The sequence below is a fragment of the Schistocerca americana genome, unplaced genomic scaffold, assembly GCF_021461395.2.
Source record: "Schistocerca americana isolate TAMUIC-IGC-003095 unplaced genomic scaffold, iqSchAmer2.1 HiC_scaffold_116, whole genome shotgun sequence".
Classification (NCBI taxonomy): Eukaryota; Metazoa; Arthropoda; class Insecta; order Orthoptera; family Acrididae; genus Schistocerca; species Schistocerca americana.
In genome coordinates, this window is record NW_025725220.1 from 157095 (window position 1) to 172616 (window position 15522).

The 15522-nt window shown below is 54.9% G+C and overlaps 38 non-coding genes across 38 annotated transcripts; 30 read left to right on the forward strand and 8 right to left on the reverse strand.

Moving 5' to 3' along the window:
* Positions 1–172: 172 nt before the first annotated feature.
* Positions 173–244, reverse strand: Trnag-ucc. The gene has a single exon. It is a non-coding gene; the product is annotated as a tRNA-Gly (tRNA).
* Positions 245–585: 341 nt separating this feature from the next.
* Trnag-gcc lies at positions 586–656 on the forward strand. The gene has a single exon. It is a non-coding gene; the product is annotated as a tRNA-Gly (tRNA).
* Positions 657–949: 293 nt separating this feature from the next.
* On the forward strand, positions 950–1022 carry Trnam-cau. The gene has a single exon. It is a non-coding gene; the product is annotated as a tRNA-Met (tRNA).
* A 281-nt stretch (positions 1023–1303) lies between these two features.
* Positions 1304–1375, forward strand: Trnae-uuc. Its single transcript has one exon. It is a non-coding gene; the product is annotated as a tRNA-Glu (tRNA).
* Positions 1376–1573: 198 nt separating this feature from the next.
* On the forward strand, positions 1574–1647 carry Trnai-aau. The gene has a single exon. It is a non-coding gene; the product is annotated as a tRNA-Ile (tRNA).
* A 576-nt stretch (positions 1648–2223) lies between these two features.
* On the reverse strand, positions 2224–2295 carry Trnag-ucc. Its single transcript has one exon. It is a non-coding gene; the product is annotated as a tRNA-Gly (tRNA).
* Positions 2296–2636: 341 nt separating this feature from the next.
* Trnag-gcc lies at positions 2637–2707 on the forward strand. Its single transcript has one exon. It is a non-coding gene; the product is annotated as a tRNA-Gly (tRNA).
* A 293-nt stretch (positions 2708–3000) lies between these two features.
* Positions 3001–3073, forward strand: Trnam-cau. The gene has a single exon. It is a non-coding gene; the product is annotated as a tRNA-Met (tRNA).
* A 281-nt stretch (positions 3074–3354) lies between these two features.
* Trnae-uuc lies at positions 3355–3426 on the forward strand. The gene has a single exon. It is a non-coding gene; the product is annotated as a tRNA-Glu (tRNA).
* Positions 3427–3624: 198 nt separating this feature from the next.
* Trnai-aau lies at positions 3625–3698 on the forward strand. Its single transcript has one exon. It is a non-coding gene; the product is annotated as a tRNA-Ile (tRNA).
* A 576-nt stretch (positions 3699–4274) lies between these two features.
* Positions 4275–4346, reverse strand: Trnag-ucc. The gene has a single exon. It is a non-coding gene; the product is annotated as a tRNA-Gly (tRNA).
* A 341-nt stretch (positions 4347–4687) lies between these two features.
* Positions 4688–4758, forward strand: Trnag-gcc. Its single transcript has one exon. It is a non-coding gene; the product is annotated as a tRNA-Gly (tRNA).
* Positions 4759–5051: 293 nt separating this feature from the next.
* On the forward strand, positions 5052–5124 carry Trnam-cau. The gene has a single exon. It is a non-coding gene; the product is annotated as a tRNA-Met (tRNA).
* A 281-nt stretch (positions 5125–5405) lies between these two features.
* Positions 5406–5477, forward strand: Trnae-uuc. The gene has a single exon. It is a non-coding gene; the product is annotated as a tRNA-Glu (tRNA).
* Positions 5478–5675: 198 nt separating this feature from the next.
* On the forward strand, positions 5676–5749 carry Trnai-aau. Its single transcript has one exon. It is a non-coding gene; the product is annotated as a tRNA-Ile (tRNA).
* Positions 5750–6325: 576 nt separating this feature from the next.
* Positions 6326–6397, reverse strand: Trnag-ucc. The gene has a single exon. It is a non-coding gene; the product is annotated as a tRNA-Gly (tRNA).
* Positions 6398–6738: 341 nt separating this feature from the next.
* Trnag-gcc lies at positions 6739–6809 on the forward strand. Its single transcript has one exon. It is a non-coding gene; the product is annotated as a tRNA-Gly (tRNA).
* Positions 6810–7102: 293 nt separating this feature from the next.
* Trnam-cau lies at positions 7103–7175 on the forward strand. Its single transcript has one exon. It is a non-coding gene; the product is annotated as a tRNA-Met (tRNA).
* Positions 7176–7456: 281 nt separating this feature from the next.
* Positions 7457–7528, forward strand: Trnae-uuc. The gene has a single exon. It is a non-coding gene; the product is annotated as a tRNA-Glu (tRNA).
* A 198-nt stretch (positions 7529–7726) lies between these two features.
* On the forward strand, positions 7727–7800 carry Trnai-aau. Its single transcript has one exon. It is a non-coding gene; the product is annotated as a tRNA-Ile (tRNA).
* Positions 7801–8376: 576 nt separating this feature from the next.
* Positions 8377–8448, reverse strand: Trnag-ucc. Its single transcript has one exon. It is a non-coding gene; the product is annotated as a tRNA-Gly (tRNA).
* Positions 8449–8789: 341 nt separating this feature from the next.
* Positions 8790–8860, forward strand: Trnag-gcc. Its single transcript has one exon. It is a non-coding gene; the product is annotated as a tRNA-Gly (tRNA).
* Positions 8861–9153: 293 nt separating this feature from the next.
* On the forward strand, positions 9154–9226 carry Trnam-cau. Its single transcript has one exon. It is a non-coding gene; the product is annotated as a tRNA-Met (tRNA).
* Positions 9227–9507: 281 nt separating this feature from the next.
* Trnae-uuc lies at positions 9508–9579 on the forward strand. The gene has a single exon. It is a non-coding gene; the product is annotated as a tRNA-Glu (tRNA).
* Positions 9580–9777: 198 nt separating this feature from the next.
* Positions 9778–9851, forward strand: Trnai-aau. Its single transcript has one exon. It is a non-coding gene; the product is annotated as a tRNA-Ile (tRNA).
* Positions 9852–10427: 576 nt separating this feature from the next.
* Trnag-ucc lies at positions 10428–10499 on the reverse strand. Its single transcript has one exon. It is a non-coding gene; the product is annotated as a tRNA-Gly (tRNA).
* Positions 10500–10840: 341 nt separating this feature from the next.
* On the forward strand, positions 10841–10911 carry Trnag-gcc. The gene has a single exon. It is a non-coding gene; the product is annotated as a tRNA-Gly (tRNA).
* A 293-nt stretch (positions 10912–11204) lies between these two features.
* On the forward strand, positions 11205–11277 carry Trnam-cau. The gene has a single exon. It is a non-coding gene; the product is annotated as a tRNA-Met (tRNA).
* Positions 11278–11558: 281 nt separating this feature from the next.
* Trnae-uuc lies at positions 11559–11630 on the forward strand. The gene has a single exon. It is a non-coding gene; the product is annotated as a tRNA-Glu (tRNA).
* Positions 11631–11828: 198 nt separating this feature from the next.
* Trnai-aau lies at positions 11829–11902 on the forward strand. The gene has a single exon. It is a non-coding gene; the product is annotated as a tRNA-Ile (tRNA).
* A 576-nt stretch (positions 11903–12478) lies between these two features.
* Trnag-ucc lies at positions 12479–12550 on the reverse strand. The gene has a single exon. It is a non-coding gene; the product is annotated as a tRNA-Gly (tRNA).
* A 341-nt stretch (positions 12551–12891) lies between these two features.
* Trnag-gcc lies at positions 12892–12962 on the forward strand. The gene has a single exon. It is a non-coding gene; the product is annotated as a tRNA-Gly (tRNA).
* A 293-nt stretch (positions 12963–13255) lies between these two features.
* Trnam-cau lies at positions 13256–13328 on the forward strand. The gene has a single exon. It is a non-coding gene; the product is annotated as a tRNA-Met (tRNA).
* A 281-nt stretch (positions 13329–13609) lies between these two features.
* On the forward strand, positions 13610–13681 carry Trnae-uuc. The gene has a single exon. It is a non-coding gene; the product is annotated as a tRNA-Glu (tRNA).
* Positions 13682–13879: 198 nt separating this feature from the next.
* Trnai-aau lies at positions 13880–13953 on the forward strand. The gene has a single exon. It is a non-coding gene; the product is annotated as a tRNA-Ile (tRNA).
* Positions 13954–14529: 576 nt separating this feature from the next.
* Positions 14530–14601, reverse strand: Trnag-ucc. The gene has a single exon. It is a non-coding gene; the product is annotated as a tRNA-Gly (tRNA).
* Positions 14602–14942: 341 nt separating this feature from the next.
* On the forward strand, positions 14943–15013 carry Trnag-gcc. The gene has a single exon. It is a non-coding gene; the product is annotated as a tRNA-Gly (tRNA).
* A 293-nt stretch (positions 15014–15306) lies between these two features.
* On the forward strand, positions 15307–15379 carry Trnam-cau. The gene has a single exon. It is a non-coding gene; the product is annotated as a tRNA-Met (tRNA).
* Positions 15380–15522: the final 143 nt, after the last annotated feature.

Here is a 15522-nt window from a genome sequence, read left to right on the forward strand (position 1 = left end):
GCTTGTCGTTTTGATATAGGCCGATTTGAGAGCGTCAGCTCTCGCGTCAGCTGAGCAAAGTCGAGACAAGTCGAGACACACTAAGGGCTGGTATGCAGCGAGTAAGAGGGCGAAAAAACAATAGTTTAAGAGCGCGTGGCAAAAGTACTCATACGCGAAATTAAAAGCCTGCTGCGGTGGCCGGGAATCGAACCCGGATCAACTGCTTGGAAGGCAACTATGCTGACCATTACACCACCACCGCACAAGCGAGCGCCCCGCCACCGCGCTGAGTCGGCTTCCCGCCTGTCGGCAGCGGCCGAAGGTGATCGTACCCGGCAGGCGCATTTCGAGGCAGGCTAGGGGAGCACATCCAGACGCATTCGGACAGCGTATCCGCGCACATTTCGCATCCTTTGGCAAGAGTCGGCGCCGGCGGCGCAAGAGTACGCAGAGGACCGCGTTCTGGCGGCATCTTTAAGCAGTGCAGTGCAGGATTCAGCGTCTGCAGCATCTTCTCCACAGAATGCTACGGCGCTTGACGGCAGTCCCACTTTCCCTTGAGACATCTGCTCGGGAAGCAGCGTGAAGGTACCGCTGGCCCGAGCATCGGTGGTTCAGTGGTAGAATGCTCGCCTGCCACGCGGGCGGCCCGGGTTCGATTCCCGGCCGACGCATCATTTTGTTTTTTCTCCGGTAGGGGTGCTGCGTGTCTTTCGCACTCGAACTGCGTGAGCCATGAGAATGAACCGCGGGATTCCGTGTGGAAAGAACCAATCATGCAGCGCGGACGACTGCTCGTTTGGACTCCTGCGTGCTATTGTACATACTGGCGTCGGCCTAGCATCGCAAGTTGCCTGCCGCGCCGTGAATGCACGTGTAGCAACAGAAAAAATGAGCCAGGGAGTGCAGACTCTCTACCACTTGTATTCGGTACTTACCAAGATTCCAGAAGGTCTAACGATCGCCTGCCTCGGTAGCGCAGTAGGCAGCGCGTAAGTCTCATAATCTTAAGGTCGTGAGTTCGATCCTCACCCGGGGCATCTAATTTTCTGTGACTGAAGGTGGTGCTGTTGCTAGGGCGCCAACTTATTTCTTGTTTGTTATCCGCAACGTTTCAACGCTTCAGCGGGAAAATGTTTACTTCCTGTTATTGCTACATACAGCTTCCCTATTCCTCTTCTCCCAGCAGAGCATGAAGCCAAAAGCATTGCTCTGCGACGTTTGAGGTGCGCGCCTTGCCAGTCAGTATGTGCAAAGATGCTCGCAAAGAGAGCGACAATGCGACAAGCGACCGTACGAACGGTCGAATGAAACGGCCGCATCCGGTGTGGTCTAGTGGCTAGGATACCTGGCTTTCACCCAGGAGGCCCGGGTTCGATTCCCGGTACCGGAACGGAATTTTTTCCACACGAATCGTGACAAGTTTGAGCTGTCCGAGCGGCCGTTTCCCGTCCTGCTCGCAATATAGCTACTGTTTCGTGACCGTCAGCAGAATATAGACTAGGGAAGCAGACACACGACGACCATAGGAATGGTGTATGGCTTCATGCCACCTGATTCCAGCGTAGGGCTGAGCAACTGCATCTGCCGAGGCCCGTTAGCTCAGTTGGTTAGAGCGTCGTGCTAATAACGCGAAGGTCGTGGGTTCGATCCCCCCACGGGCCACTTCTCTTTTACTACTGCGAAAAGGCAGCGCCGATTTCAGCTGGCGAGTGTGATGACCAAATGATCATCACCCTGCGTGGAAGTTGACAGAGGATCCGAACCCGACTCGTCGGGAAGCACTACAGCATTCACTCGGCAATGGCCATAATATCTTGAATACACTGGTTAGAGAAAATGTCCGATTGCCGATGCGTAACAACTTTGGCCCTTGTCAGTACTTGGGCGGGTGAGCGCATGGGAACACAGGGCAGTATTGGCAGTTTTACTTCCTATTTTTGTTTCTCCTTTGTTTTCGGAGCTACAGCCCGATTCGGCCAGGGAGACGCCACCGTGAAATGAAGGGGGCGTGCTGTGTGTCCATCGCCTCGCCTCGCCTCTCCTTACCTCTCTCAGTCGTTTCTCGTGCTTGTCGTTTTGATATAGGCCGATTTGAGAGCGTCAGCTCTCGCGTCAGCTGAGCAAAGTCGAGACAAGTCGAGACACACTAAGGGCTGGTATGCAGCGAGTAAGAGGGCGAAAAAACAATAGTTTAAGAGCGCGTGGCAAAAGTACTCATACGCGAAATTAAAAGCCTGCTGCGGTGGCCGGGAATCGAACCCGGATCAACTGCTTGGAAGGCAACTATGCTGACCATTACACCACCACCGCACAAGCGAGCGCCCCGCCACCGCGCTGAGTCGGCTTCCCGCCTGTCGGCAGCGGCCGAAGGTGATCGTACCCGGCAGGCGCATTTCGAGGCAGGCTAGGGGAGCACATCCAGACGCATTCGGACAGCGTATCCGCGCACATTTCGCATCCTTTGGCAAGAGTCGGCGCCGGCGGCGCAAGAGTACGCAGAGGACCGCGTTCTGGCGGCATCTTTAAGCAGTGCAGTGCAGGATTCAGCGTCTGCAGCATCTTCTCCACAGAATGCTACGGCGCTTGACGGCAGTCCCACTTTCCCTTGAGACATCTGCTCGGGAAGCAGCGTGAAGGTACCGCTGGCCCGAGCATCGGTGGTTCAGTGGTAGAATGCTCGCCTGCCACGCGGGCGGCCCGGGTTCGATTCCCGGCCGACGCATCATTTTGTTTTTTCTCCGGTAGGGGTGCTGCGTGTCTTTCGCACTCGAACTGCGTGAGCCATGAGAATGAACCGCGGGATTCCGTGTGGAAAGAACCAATCATGCAGCGCGGACGACTGCTCGTTTGGACTCCTGCGTGCTATTGTACATACTGGCGTCGGCCTAGCATCGCAAGTTGCCTGCCGCGCCGTGAATGCACGTGTAGCAACAGAAAAAATGAGCCAGGGAGTGCAGACTCTCTACCACTTGTATTCGGTACTTACCAAGATTCCAGAAGGTCTAACGATCGCCTGCCTCGGTAGCGCAGTAGGCAGCGCGTAAGTCTCATAATCTTAAGGTCGTGAGTTCGATCCTCACCCGGGGCATCTAATTTTCTGTGACTGAAGGTGGTGCTGTTGCTAGGGCGCCAACTTATTTCTTGTTTGTTATCCGCAACGTTTCAACGCTTCAGCGGGAAAATGTTTACTTCCTGTTATTGCTACATACAGCTTCCCTATTCCTCTTCTCCCAGCAGAGCATGAAGCCAAAAGCATTGCTCTGCGACGTTTGAGGTGCGCGCCTTGCCAGTCAGTATGTGCAAAGATGCTCGCAAAGAGAGCGACAATGCGACAAGCGACCGTACGAACGGTCGAATGAAACGGCCGCATCCGGTGTGGTCTAGTGGCTAGGATACCTGGCTTTCACCCAGGAGGCCCGGGTTCGATTCCCGGTACCGGAACGGAATTTTTTCCACACGAATCGTGACAAGTTTGAGCTGTCCGAGCGGCCGTTTCCCGTCCTGCTCGCAATATAGCTACTGTTTCGTGACCGTCAGCAGAATATAGACTAGGGAAGCAGACACACGACGACCATAGGAATGGTGTATGGCTTCATGCCACCTGATTCCAGCGTAGGGCTGAGCAACTGCATCTGCCGAGGCCCGTTAGCTCAGTTGGTTAGAGCGTCGTGCTAATAACGCGAAGGTCGTGGGTTCGATCCCCCCACGGGCCACTTCTCTTTTACTACTGCGAAAAGGCAGCGCCGATTTCAGCTGGCGAGTGTGATGACCAAATGATCATCACCCTGCGTGGAAGTTGACAGAGGATCCGAACCCGACTCGTCGGGAAGCACTACAGCATTCACTCGGCAATGGCCATAATATCTTGAATACACTGGTTAGAGAAAATGTCCGATTGCCGATGCGTAACAACTTTGGCCCTTGTCAGTACTTGGGCGGGTGAGCGCATGGGAACACAGGGCAGTATTGGCAGTTTTACTTCCTATTTTTGTTTCTCCTTTGTTTTCGGAGCTACAGCCCGATTCGGCCAGGGAGACGCCACCGTGAAATGAAGGGGGCGTGCTGTGTGTCCATCGCCTCGCCTCGCCTCTCCTTACCTCTCTCAGTCGTTTCTCGTGCTTGTCGTTTTGATATAGGCCGATTTGAGAGCGTCAGCTCTCGCGTCAGCTGAGCAAAGTCGAGACAAGTCGAGACACACTAAGGGCTGGTATGCAGCGAGTAAGAGGGCGAAAAAACAATAGTTTAAGAGCGCGTGGCAAAAGTACTCATACGCGAAATTAAAAGCCTGCTGCGGTGGCCGGGAATCGAACCCGGATCAACTGCTTGGAAGGCAACTATGCTGACCATTACACCACCACCGCACATGCGAGCGCCCCGCCACCGCGCTGAGTCGGCTTCCCGCCTGTCGGCAGCGGCCGAAGGTGATCGTACCCGGCAGGCGCATTTCGAGGCAGGCTAGGGGAGCACATCCAGACGCATTCGGACAGCGTATCCGCGCACATTTCGCATCCTTTGGCAAGAGTCGGCGCCGGCGGCGCAAGAGTACGCAGAGGACCGCGTTCTGGCGGCATCTTTAAGCAGTGCAGTGCAGGATTCAGCGTCTGCAGCATCTTCTCCACAGAATGCTACGGCGCTTGACGGCAGTCCCACTTTCCCTTGAGACATCTGCTCGGGAAGCAGCGTGAAGGTACCGCTGGCCCGAGCATCGGTGGTTCAGTGGTAGAATGCTCGCCTGCCACGCGGGCGGCCCGGGTTCGATTCCCGGCCGATGCATCATTTTGTTTTTTCTCCGGTAGGGGTGCTGCGTGTCTTTCGCACTCGAACTGCGTGAGCCATGAGAATGAACCGCGGGATTCCGTGTGGAAAGAACCAATCATGCAGCGCGGACGACTGCTCGTTTGGACTCCTGCGTGCTATTGTACATACTGGCGTCGGCCTAGCATCGCAAGTTGCCTGCCGCGCCGTGAATGCACGTGTAGCAACAGAAAAAATGAGCCAGGGAGTGCAGACTCTCTACCACTTGTATTCGGTACTTACCAAGATTCCAGAAGGTCTAACGATCGCCTGCCTCGGTAGCGCAGTAGGCAGCGCGTAAGTCTCATAATCTTAAGGTCGTGAGTTCGATCCTCACCCGGGGCATCTAATTTTCTGTGACTGAAGGTGGTGCTGTTGCTAGGGCGCCAACTTATTTCTTGTTTGTTATCCGCAACGTTTCAACGCTTCAGCGGGAAAATGTTTACTTCCTGTTATTGCTACATACAGCTTCCCTATTCCTCTTCTCCCAGCAGAGCATGAAGCCAAAAGCATTGCTCTGCGACGTTTGAGGTGCGCGCCTTGCCAGTCAGTATGTGCAAAGATGCTCGCAAAGAGAGCGACAATGCGACAAGCGACCGTACGAACGGTCGAATGAAACGGCCGCATCCGGTGTGGTCTAGTGGCTAGGATACCTGGCTTTCACCCAGGAGGCCCGGGTTCGATTCCCGGTACCGGAACGGAATTTTTTCCACACGAATCGTGACAAGTTTGAGCTGTCCGAGCGGCCGTTTCCCGTCCTGCTCGCAATATAGCTACTGTTTCGTGACCGTCAGCAGAATATAGACTAGGGAAGCAGACACACGACGACCATAGGAATGGTGTATGGCTTCATGCCACCTGATTCCAGCGTAGGGCTGAGCAACTGCATCTGCCGAGGCCCGTTAGCTCAGTTGGTTAGAGCGTCGTGCTAATAACGCGAAGGTCGTGGGTTCGATCCCCCCACGGGCCACTTCTCTTTTACTACTGCGAAAAGGCAGCGCCGATTTCAGCTGGCGAGTGTGATGACCAAATGATCATCACCCTGCGTGGAAGTTGACAGAGGATCCGAACCCGACTCGTCGGGAAGCACTACAGCATTCACTCGGCAATGGCCATAATATCTTGAATACACTGGTTAGAGAAAATGTCCGATTGCCGATGCGTAACAACTTTGGCCCTTGTCAGTACTTGGGCGGGTGAGCGCATGGGAACACAGGGCAGTATTGGCAGTTTTACTTCCTATTTTTGTTTCTCCTTTGTTTTCGGAGCTACAGCCCGATTCGGCCAGGGAGACGCCACCGTGAAATGAAGGGGGCGTGCTGTGTGTCCATCGCCTCGCCTCGCCTCTCCTTACCTCTCTCAGTCGTTTCTCGTGCTTGTCGTTTTGATATAGGCCGATTTGAGAGCGTCAGCTCTCGCGTCAGCTGAGCAAAGTCGAGACAAGTCGAGACACACTAAGGGCTGGTATGCAGCGAGTAAGAGGGCGAAAAAACAATAGTTTAAGAGCGCGTGGCAAAAGTACTCATACGCGAAATTAAAAGCCTGCTGCGGTGGCCGGGAATCGAACCCGGATCAACTGCTTGGAAGGCAACTATGCTGACCATTACACCACCACCGCACAAGCGAGCGCCCCGCCACCGCGCTGAGTCGGCTTCCCGCCTGTCGGCAGCGGCCGAAGGTGATCGTACCCGGCAGGCGCATTTCGAGGCAGGCTAGGGGAGCACATCCAGACGCATTCGGACAGCGTATCCGCGCACATTTCGCATCCTTTGGCAAGAGTCGGCGCCGGCGGCGCAAGAGTACGCAGAGGACCGCGTTCTGGCGGCATCTTTAAGCAGTGCAGTGCAGGATTCAGCGTCTGCAGCATCTTCTCCACAGAATGCTACGGCGCTTGACGGCAGTCCCACTTTCCCTTGAGACATCTGCTCGGGAAGCAGCGTGAAGGTACCGCTGGCCCGAGCATCGGTGGTTCAGTGGTAGAATGCTCGCCTGCCACGCGGGCGGCCCGGGTTCGATTCCCGGCCGATGCATCATTTTGTTTTTTCTCCGGTAGGGGTGCTGCGTGTCTTTCGCACTCGAACTGCGTGAGCCATGAGAATGAACCGCGGGATTCCGTGTGGAAAGAACCAATCATGCAGCGCGGACGACTGCTCGTTTGGACTCCTGCGTGCTATTGTACATACTGGCGTCGGCCTAGCATCGCAAGTTGCCTGCCGCGCCGTGAATGCACGTGTAGCAACAGAAAAAATGAGCCAGGGAGTGCAGACTCTCTACCACTTGTATTCGGTACTTACCAAGATTCCAGAAGGTCTAACGATCGCCTGCCTCGGTAGCGCAGTAGGCAGCGCGTAAGTCTCATAATCTTAAGGTCGTGAGTTCGATCCTCACCCGGGGCATCTAATTTTCTGTGACTGAAGGTGGTGCTGTTGCTAGGGCGCCAACTTATTTCTTGTTTGTTATCCGCAACGTTTCAACGCTTCAGCGGGAAAATGTTTACTTCCTGTTATTGCTACATACAGCTTCCCTATTCCTCTTCTCCCAGCAGAGCATGAAGCCAAAAGCATTGCTCTGCGACGTTTGAGGTGCGCGCCTTGCCAGTCAGTATGTGCAAAGATGCTCGCAAAGAGAGCGACAATGCGACAAGCGACCGTACGAACGGTCGAATGAAACGGCCGCATCCGGTGTGGTCTAGTGGCTAGGATACCTGGCTTTCACCCAGGAGGCCCGGGTTCGATTCCCGGTACCGGAACGGAATTTTTTCCACACGAATCGTGACAAGTTTGAGCTGTCCGAGCGGCCGTTTCCCGTCCTGCTCGCAATATAGCTACTGTTTCGTGACCGTCAGCAGAATATAGACTAGGGAAGCAGACACACGACGACCATAGGAATGGTGTATGGCTTCATGCCACCTGATTCCAGCGTAGGGCTGAGCAACTGCATCTGCCGAGGCCCGTTAGCTCAGTTGGTTAGAGCGTCGTGCTAATAACGCGAAGGTCGTGGGTTCGATCCCCCCACGGGCCACTTCTCTTTTACTACTGCGAAAAGGCAGCGCCGATTTCAGCTGGCGAGTGTGATGACCAAATGATCATCACCCTGCGTGGAAGTTGACAGAGGATCCGAACCCGACTCGTCGGGAAGCACTACAGCATTCACTCGGCAATGGCCATAATATCTTGAATACACTGGTTAGAGAAAATGTCCGATTGCCGATGCGTAACAACTTTGGCCCTTGTCAGTACTTGGGCGGGTGAGCGCATGGGAACACAGGGCAGTATTGGCAGTTTTACTTCCTATTTTTGTTTCTCCTTTGTTTTCGGAGCTACAGCCCGATTCGGCCAGGGAGACGCCACCGTGAAATGAAGGGGGCGTGCTGTGTGTCCATCGCCTCGCCTCGCCTCTCCTTACCTCTCTCAGTCGTTTCTCGTGCTTGTCGTTTTGATATAGGCCGATTTGAGAGCGTCAGCTCTCGCGTCAGCTGAGCAAAGTCGAGACAAGTCGAGACACACTAAGGGCTGGTATGCAGCGAGTAAGAGGGCGAAAAAACAATAGTTTAAGAGCGCGTGGCAAAAGTACTCATACGCGAAATTAAAAGCCTGCTGCGGTGGCCGGGAATCGAACCCGGATCAACTGCTTGGAAGGCAACTATGCTGACCATTACACCACCACCGCACAAGCGAGCGCCCCGCCACCGCGCTGAGTCGGCTTCCCGCCTGTCGGCAGCGGCCGAAGGTGATCGTACCCGGCAGGCGCATTTCGAGGCAGGCTAGGGGAGCACATCCAGACGCATTCGGACAGCGTATCCGCGCACATTTCGCATCCTTTGGCAAGAGTCGGCGCCGGCGGCGCAAGAGTACGCAGAGGACCGCGTTCTGGCGGCATCTTTAAGCAGTGCAGTGCAGGATTCAGCGTCTGCAGCATCTTCTCCACAGAATGCTACGGCGCTTGACGGCAGTCCCACTTTCCCTTGAGACATCTGCTCGGGAAGCAGCGTGAAGGTACCGCTGGCCCGAGCATCGGTGGTTCAGTGGTAGAATGCTCGCCTGCCACGCGGGCGGCCCGGGTTCGATTCCCGGCCGATGCATCATTTTGTTTTTTCTCCGGTAGGGGTGCTGCGTGTCTTTCGCACTCGAACTGCGTGAGCCATGAGAATGAACCGCGGGATTCCGTGTGGAAAGAACCAATCATGCAGCGCGGACGACTGCTCGTTTGGACTCCTGCGTGCTATTGTACATACTGGCGTCGGCCTAGCATCGCAAGTTGCCTGCCGCGCCGTGAATGCACGTGTAGCAACAGAAAAAATGAGCCAGGGAGTGCAGACTCTCTACCACTTGTATTCGGTACTTACCAAGATTCCAGAAGGTCTAACGATCGCCTGCCTCGGTAGCGCAGTAGGCAGCGCGTAAGTCTCATAATCTTAAGGTCGTGAGTTCGATCCTCACCCGGGGCATCTAATTTTCTGTGACTGAAGGTGGTGCTGTTGCTAGGGCGCCAACTTATTTCTTGTTTGTTATCCGCAACGTTTCAACGCTTCAGCGGGAAAATGTTTACTTCCTGTTATTGCTACATACAGCTTCCCTATTCCTCTTCTCCCAGCAGAGCATGAAGCCAAAAGCATTGCTCTGCGACGTTTGAGGTGCGCGCCTTGCCAGTCAGTATGTGCAAAGATGCTCGCAAAGAGAGCGACAATGCGACAAGCGACCGTACGAACGGTCGAATGAAACGGCCGCATCCGGTGTGGTCTAGTGGCTAGGATACCTGGCTTTCACCCAGGAGGCCCGGGTTCGATTCCCGGTACCGGAACGGAATTTTTTCCACACGAATCGTGACAAGTTTGAGCTGTCCGAGCGGCCGTTTCCCGTCCTGCTCGCAATATAGCTACTGTTTCGTGACCGTCAGCAGAATATAGACTAGGGAAGCAGACACACGACGACCATAGGAATGGTGTATGGCTTCATGCCACCTGATTCCAGCGTAGGGCTGAGCAACTGCATCTGCCGAGGCCCGTTAGCTCAGTTGGTTAGAGCGTCGTGCTAATAACGCGAAGGTCGTGGGTTCGATCCCCCCACGGGCCACTTCTCTTTTACTACTGCGAAAAGGCAGCGCCGATTTCAGCTGGCGAGTGTGATGACCAAATGATCATCACCCTGCGTGGAAGTTGACAGAGGATCCGAACCCGACTCGTCGGGAAGCACTACAGCATTCACTCGGCAATGGCCATAATATCTTGAATACACTGGTTAGAGAAAATGTCCGATTGCCGATGCGTAACAACTTTGGCCCTTGTCAGTACTTGGGCGGGTGAGCGCATGGGAACACAGGGCAGTATTGGCAGTTTTACTTCCTATTTTTGTTTCTCCTTTGTTTTCGGAGCTACAGCCCGATTCGGCCAGGGAGACGCCACCGTGAAATGAAGGGGGCGTGCTGTGTGTCCATCGCCTCGCCTCGCCTCTCCTTACCTCTCTCAGTCGTTTCTCGTGCTTGTCGTTTTGATATAGGCCGATTTGAGAGCGTCAGCTCTCGCGTCAGCTGAGCAAAGTCGAGACAAGTCGAGACACACTAAGGGCTGGTATGCAGCGAGTAAGAGGGCGAAAAAACAATAGTTTAAGAGCGCGTGGCAAAAGTACTCATACGCGAAATTAAAAGCCTGCTGCGGTGGCCGGGAATCGAACCCGGATCAACTGCTTGGAAGGCAACTATGCTGACCATTACACCACCACCGCACAAGCGAGCGCCCCGCCACCGCGCTGAGTCGGCTTCCCGCCTGTCGGCAGCGGCCGAAGGTGATCGTACCCGGCAGGCGCATTTCGAGGCAGGCTAGGGGAGCACATCCAGACGCATTCGGACAGCGTATCCGCGCACATTTCGCATCCTTTGGCAAGAGTCGGCGCCGGCGGCGCAAGAGTACGCAGAGGACCGCGTTCTGGCGGCATCTTTAAGCAGTGCAGTGCAGGATTCAGCGTCTGCAGCATCTTCTCCACAGAATGCTACGGCGCTTGACGGCAGTCCCACTTTCCCTTGAGACATCTGCTCGGGAAGCAGCGTGAAGGTACCGCTGGCCCGAGCATCGGTGGTTCAGTGGTAGAATGCTCGCCTGCCACGCGGGCGGCCCGGGTTCGATTCCCGGCCGATGCATCATTTTGTTTTTTCTCCGGTAGGGGTGCTGCGTGTCTTTCGCACTCGAACTGCGTGAGCCATGAGAATGAACCGCGGGATTCCGTGTGGAAAGAACCAATCATGCAGCGCGGACGACTGCTCGTTTGGACTCCTGCGTGCTATTGTACATACTGGCGTCGGCCTAGCATCGCAAGTTGCCTGCCGCGCCGTGAATGCACGTGTAGCAACAGAAAAAATGAGCCAGGGAGTGCAGACTCTCTACCACTTGTATTCGGTACTTACCAAGATTCCAGAAGGTCTAACGATCGCCTGCCTCGGTAGCGCAGTAGGCAGCGCGTAAGTCTCATAATCTTAAGGTCGTGAGTTCGATCCTCACCCGGGGCATCTAATTTTCTGTGACTGAAGGTGGTGCTGTTGCTAGGGCGCCAACTTATTTCTTGTTTGTTATCCGCAACGTTTCAACGCTTCAGCGGGAAAATGTTTACTTCCTGTTATTGCTACATACAGCTTCCCTATTCCTCTTCTCCCAGCAGAGCATGAAGCCAAAAGCATTGCTCTGCGACGTTTGAGGTGCGCGCCTTGCCAGTCAGTATGTGCAAAGATGCTCGCAAAGAGAGCGACAATGCGACAAGCGACCGTACGAACGGTCGAATGAAACGGCCGCATCCGGTGTGGTCTAGTGGCTAGGATACCTGGCTTTCACCCAGGAGGCCCGGGTTCGATTCCCGGTACCGGAACGGAATTTTTTCCACACGAATCGTGACAAGTTTGAGCTGTCCGAGCGGCCGTTTCCCGTCCTGCTCGCAATATAGCTACTGTTTCGTGACCGTCAGCAGAATATAGACTAGGGAAGCAGACACACGACGACCATAGGAATGGTGTATGGCTTCATGCCACCTGATTCCAGCGTAGGGCTGAGCAACTGCATCTGCCGAGGCCCGTTAGCTCAGTTGGTTAGAGCGTCGTGCTAATAACGCGAAGGTCGTGGGTTCGATCCCCCCACGGGCCACTTCTCTTTTACTACTGCGAAAAGGCAGCGCCGATTTCAGCTGGCGAGTGTGATGACCAAATGATCATCACCCTGCGTGGAAGTTGACAGAGGATCCGAACCCGACTCGTCGGGAAGCACTACAGCATTCACTCGGCAATGGCCATAATATCTTGAATACACTGGTTAGAGAAAATGTCCGATTGCCGATGCGTAACAACTTTGGCCCTTGTCAGTACTTGGGCGGGTGAGCGCATGGGAACACAGGGCAGTATTGGCAGTTTTACTTCCTATTTTTGTTTCTCCTTTGTTTTCGGAGCTACAGCCCGATTCGGCCAGGGAGACGCCACCGTGAAATGAAGGGGGCGTGCTGTGTGTCCATCGCCTCGCCTCGCCTCTCCTTACCTCTCTCAGTCGTTTCTCGTGCTTGTCGTTTTGATATAGGCCGATTTGAGAGCGTCAGCTCTCGCGTCAGCTGAGCAAAGTCGAGACAAGTCGAGACACACTAAGGGCTGGTATGCAGCGAGTAAGAGGGCGAAAAAACAATAGTTTAAGAGCGCGTGGCAAAAGTACTCATACGCGAAATTAAAAGCCTGCTGCGGTGGCCGGGAATCGAACCCGGATCAACTGCTTGGAAGGCAACTATGCTGACCATTACACCACCACCGCACAAGCGAGCGCCCCGCCACCGCGCTGAGTCGGCTTCCCGCCTGTCGGCAGCGGCCGAAGGTGATCGTACCCGGCAGGCGCATTTCGAGGCAGGCTAGGGGAGCACATCCAGACGCATTCGGACAGCGTATCCGCGCACATTTCGCATCCTTTGGCAAGAGTCGGCGCCGGCGGCGCAAGAGTACGCAGAGGACCGCGTTCTGGCGGCATCTTTAAGCAGTGCAGTGCAGGATTCAGCGTCTGCAGCATCTTCTCCACAGAATGCTACGGCGCTTGACGGCAGTCCCACTTTCCCTTGAGACATCTGCTCGGGAAGCAGCGTGAAGGTACCGCTGGCCCGAGCATCGGTGGTTCAGTGGTAGAATGCTCGCCTGCCACGCGGGCGGCCCGGGTTCGATTCCCGGCCGATGCATCATTTTGTTTTTTCTCCGGTAGGGGTGCTGCGTGTCTTTCGCACTCGAACTGCGTGAGCCATGAGAATGAACCGCGGGATTCCGTGTGGAAAGAACCAATCATGCAGCGCGGACGACTGCTCGTTTGGACTCCTGCGTGCTATTGTACATACTGGCGTCGGCCTAGCATCGCAAGTTGCCTGCCGCGCCGTGAATGCACGTGTAGCAACAGAAAAAATGAGCCAGGGAGTGCAGACTCTCTACCACTTGTATTCGGTACTTACCAAGATTCCAGAAGGTCTAACGATCGCCTGCCTCGGTAGCGCAGTAGGCAGCGCGTAAGTCTCATAATCTTAAGGTCGTGAGTTCGATCCTCACCCGGGGCATCTAATTTTCTGTGACTGAAGGTGGTGCTGTTGCTAGGGCGCCAACTTATTTCTTGTTTGTTATCCGCAACGTTTCAACGCTTCAGCGGGAAAATGTTTACTTCCTGTTATTGCTACATACAGCTTCCCTATTCCTCTTCTCCCAGCAGAGCATGAAGCCAAAAGCATTGCTCTGCGACGTTTGAGGTGCGCGCCTTGCCAGTCAGTATGTGCAAAGATGCTCGCAAAGAGAGCGACAATGCGACAAGCGACCGTACGAACGGTCGAATGAAACGGCCGCATCCGGTGTGGTCTAGTGGCTAGGATACCTGGCTTTCACCCAGGAGGCCCGGGTTCGATTCCCGGTACCGGAACGGAATTTTTTCCACACGAATCGTGACAAGTTTGAGCTGTCCGAGCGGCCGTTTCCCGTCCTGCTCGCAATATAGCTACTGTTTCGTGACCGTCAGCAGAATATAGACTAGGGAAGCAGACACACGACGACCATAGGAATGGTGTATGGCTTCATGCCACCTGATTCCAGCGTAGGGCTGAGCAACTGCATCTGCCGAGGCCCGTTAGCTCAGTTGGTTAGAGCGTCGTGCTAATAACGCGAAGGTCGTGGGTTCGATCCCCCCACGGGCCACTTCTCTTTTACTACTGCGAAAAGGCAGCGCCGATTTCAGCTGGCGAGTGTGATGACCAAATGATCATCACCCTGCGTGGAAGTTGACAGAGGATCCGAACCCGACTCGTCGGGAAGCACTACAGCATTCACTCGGCAATGGCCATAATATCTTGAATACACTGGTTAGAGAAAATGTCCGATTGCCGATGCGTAACAACTTTGGCCCTTGTCAGTACTTGGGCGGGTGAGCGCATGGGAACACAGGGCAGTATTGGCAGTTTTACTTCCTATTTTTGTTTCTCCTTTGTTTTCGGAGCTACAGCCCGATTCGGCCAGGGAGACGCCACCGTGAAATGAAGGGGGCGTGCTGTGTGTCCATCGCCTCGCCTCGCCTCTCCTTACCTCTCTCAGTCGTTTCTCGTGCTTGTCGTTTTGATATAGGCCGATTTGAGAGCGTCAGCTCTCGCGTCAGCTGAGCAAAGTCGAGACAAGTCGAGACACACTAAGGGCTGGTATGCAGCGAGTAAGAGGGCGAAAAAACAATAGTTTAAGAGCGCGTGGCAAAAGTACTCATACGCGAAATTAAAAGCCTGCTGCGGTGGCCGGGAATCGAACCCGGATCAACTGCTTGGAAGGCAACTATGCTGACCATTACACCACCACCGCACAAGCGAGCGCCCCGCCACCGCGCTGAGTCGGCTTCCCGCCTGTCGGCAGCGGCCGAAGGTGATCGTACCCGGCAGGCGCATTTCGAGGCAGGCTAGGGGAGCACATCCAGACGCATTCGGACAGCGTATCCGCGCACATTTCGCATCCTTTGGCAAGAGTCGGCGCCGGCGGCGCAAGAGTACGCAGAGGACCGCGTTCTGGCGGCATCTTTAAGCAGTGCAGTGCAGGATTCAGCGTCTGCAGCATCTTCTCCACAGAATGCTACGGCGCTTGACGGCAGTCCCACTTTCCCTTGAGACATCTGCTCGGGAAGCAGCGTGAAGGTACCGCTGGCCCGAGCATCGGTGGTTCAGTGGTAGAATGCTCGCCTGCCACGCGGGCGGCCCGGGTTCGATTCCCGGCCGATGCATCATTTTGTTTTTTCTCCGGTAGGGGTGCTGCGTGTCTTTCGCACTCGAACTGCGTGAGCCATGAGAATGAACCGCGGGATTCCGTGTGGAAAGAACCAATCATGCAGCGCGGACGACTGCTCGTTTGGACTCCTGCGTGCTATTGTACATACTGGCGTCGGCCTAGCATCGCAAGTTGCCTGCCGCGCCGTGAATGCACGTGTAGCAACAGAAAAAATGAGCCAGGGAGTGCAGACTCTCTACCACTTGTATTCGGTACTTACCAAGATTCCAGAAGGTCTAACGATCGTCTGCCTCGGTAGCGCAGTAGGCAGCGCGTAAGTCTCATAATCTTAAGGTCGTGAGTTCGATCCTCACCCGGGGCATCTAATTTTCTGTGACTGAAGGTGGTGCTGTTGCTAGGGCGCCAACTTATTTCTTGTTTGTTATCCGCAACGTTTCAACGCTTCAGCGGGAAAATGTTTACTTCCTGTTATTGCTACATACAGCTTCCCTATTCCTCTTCTCC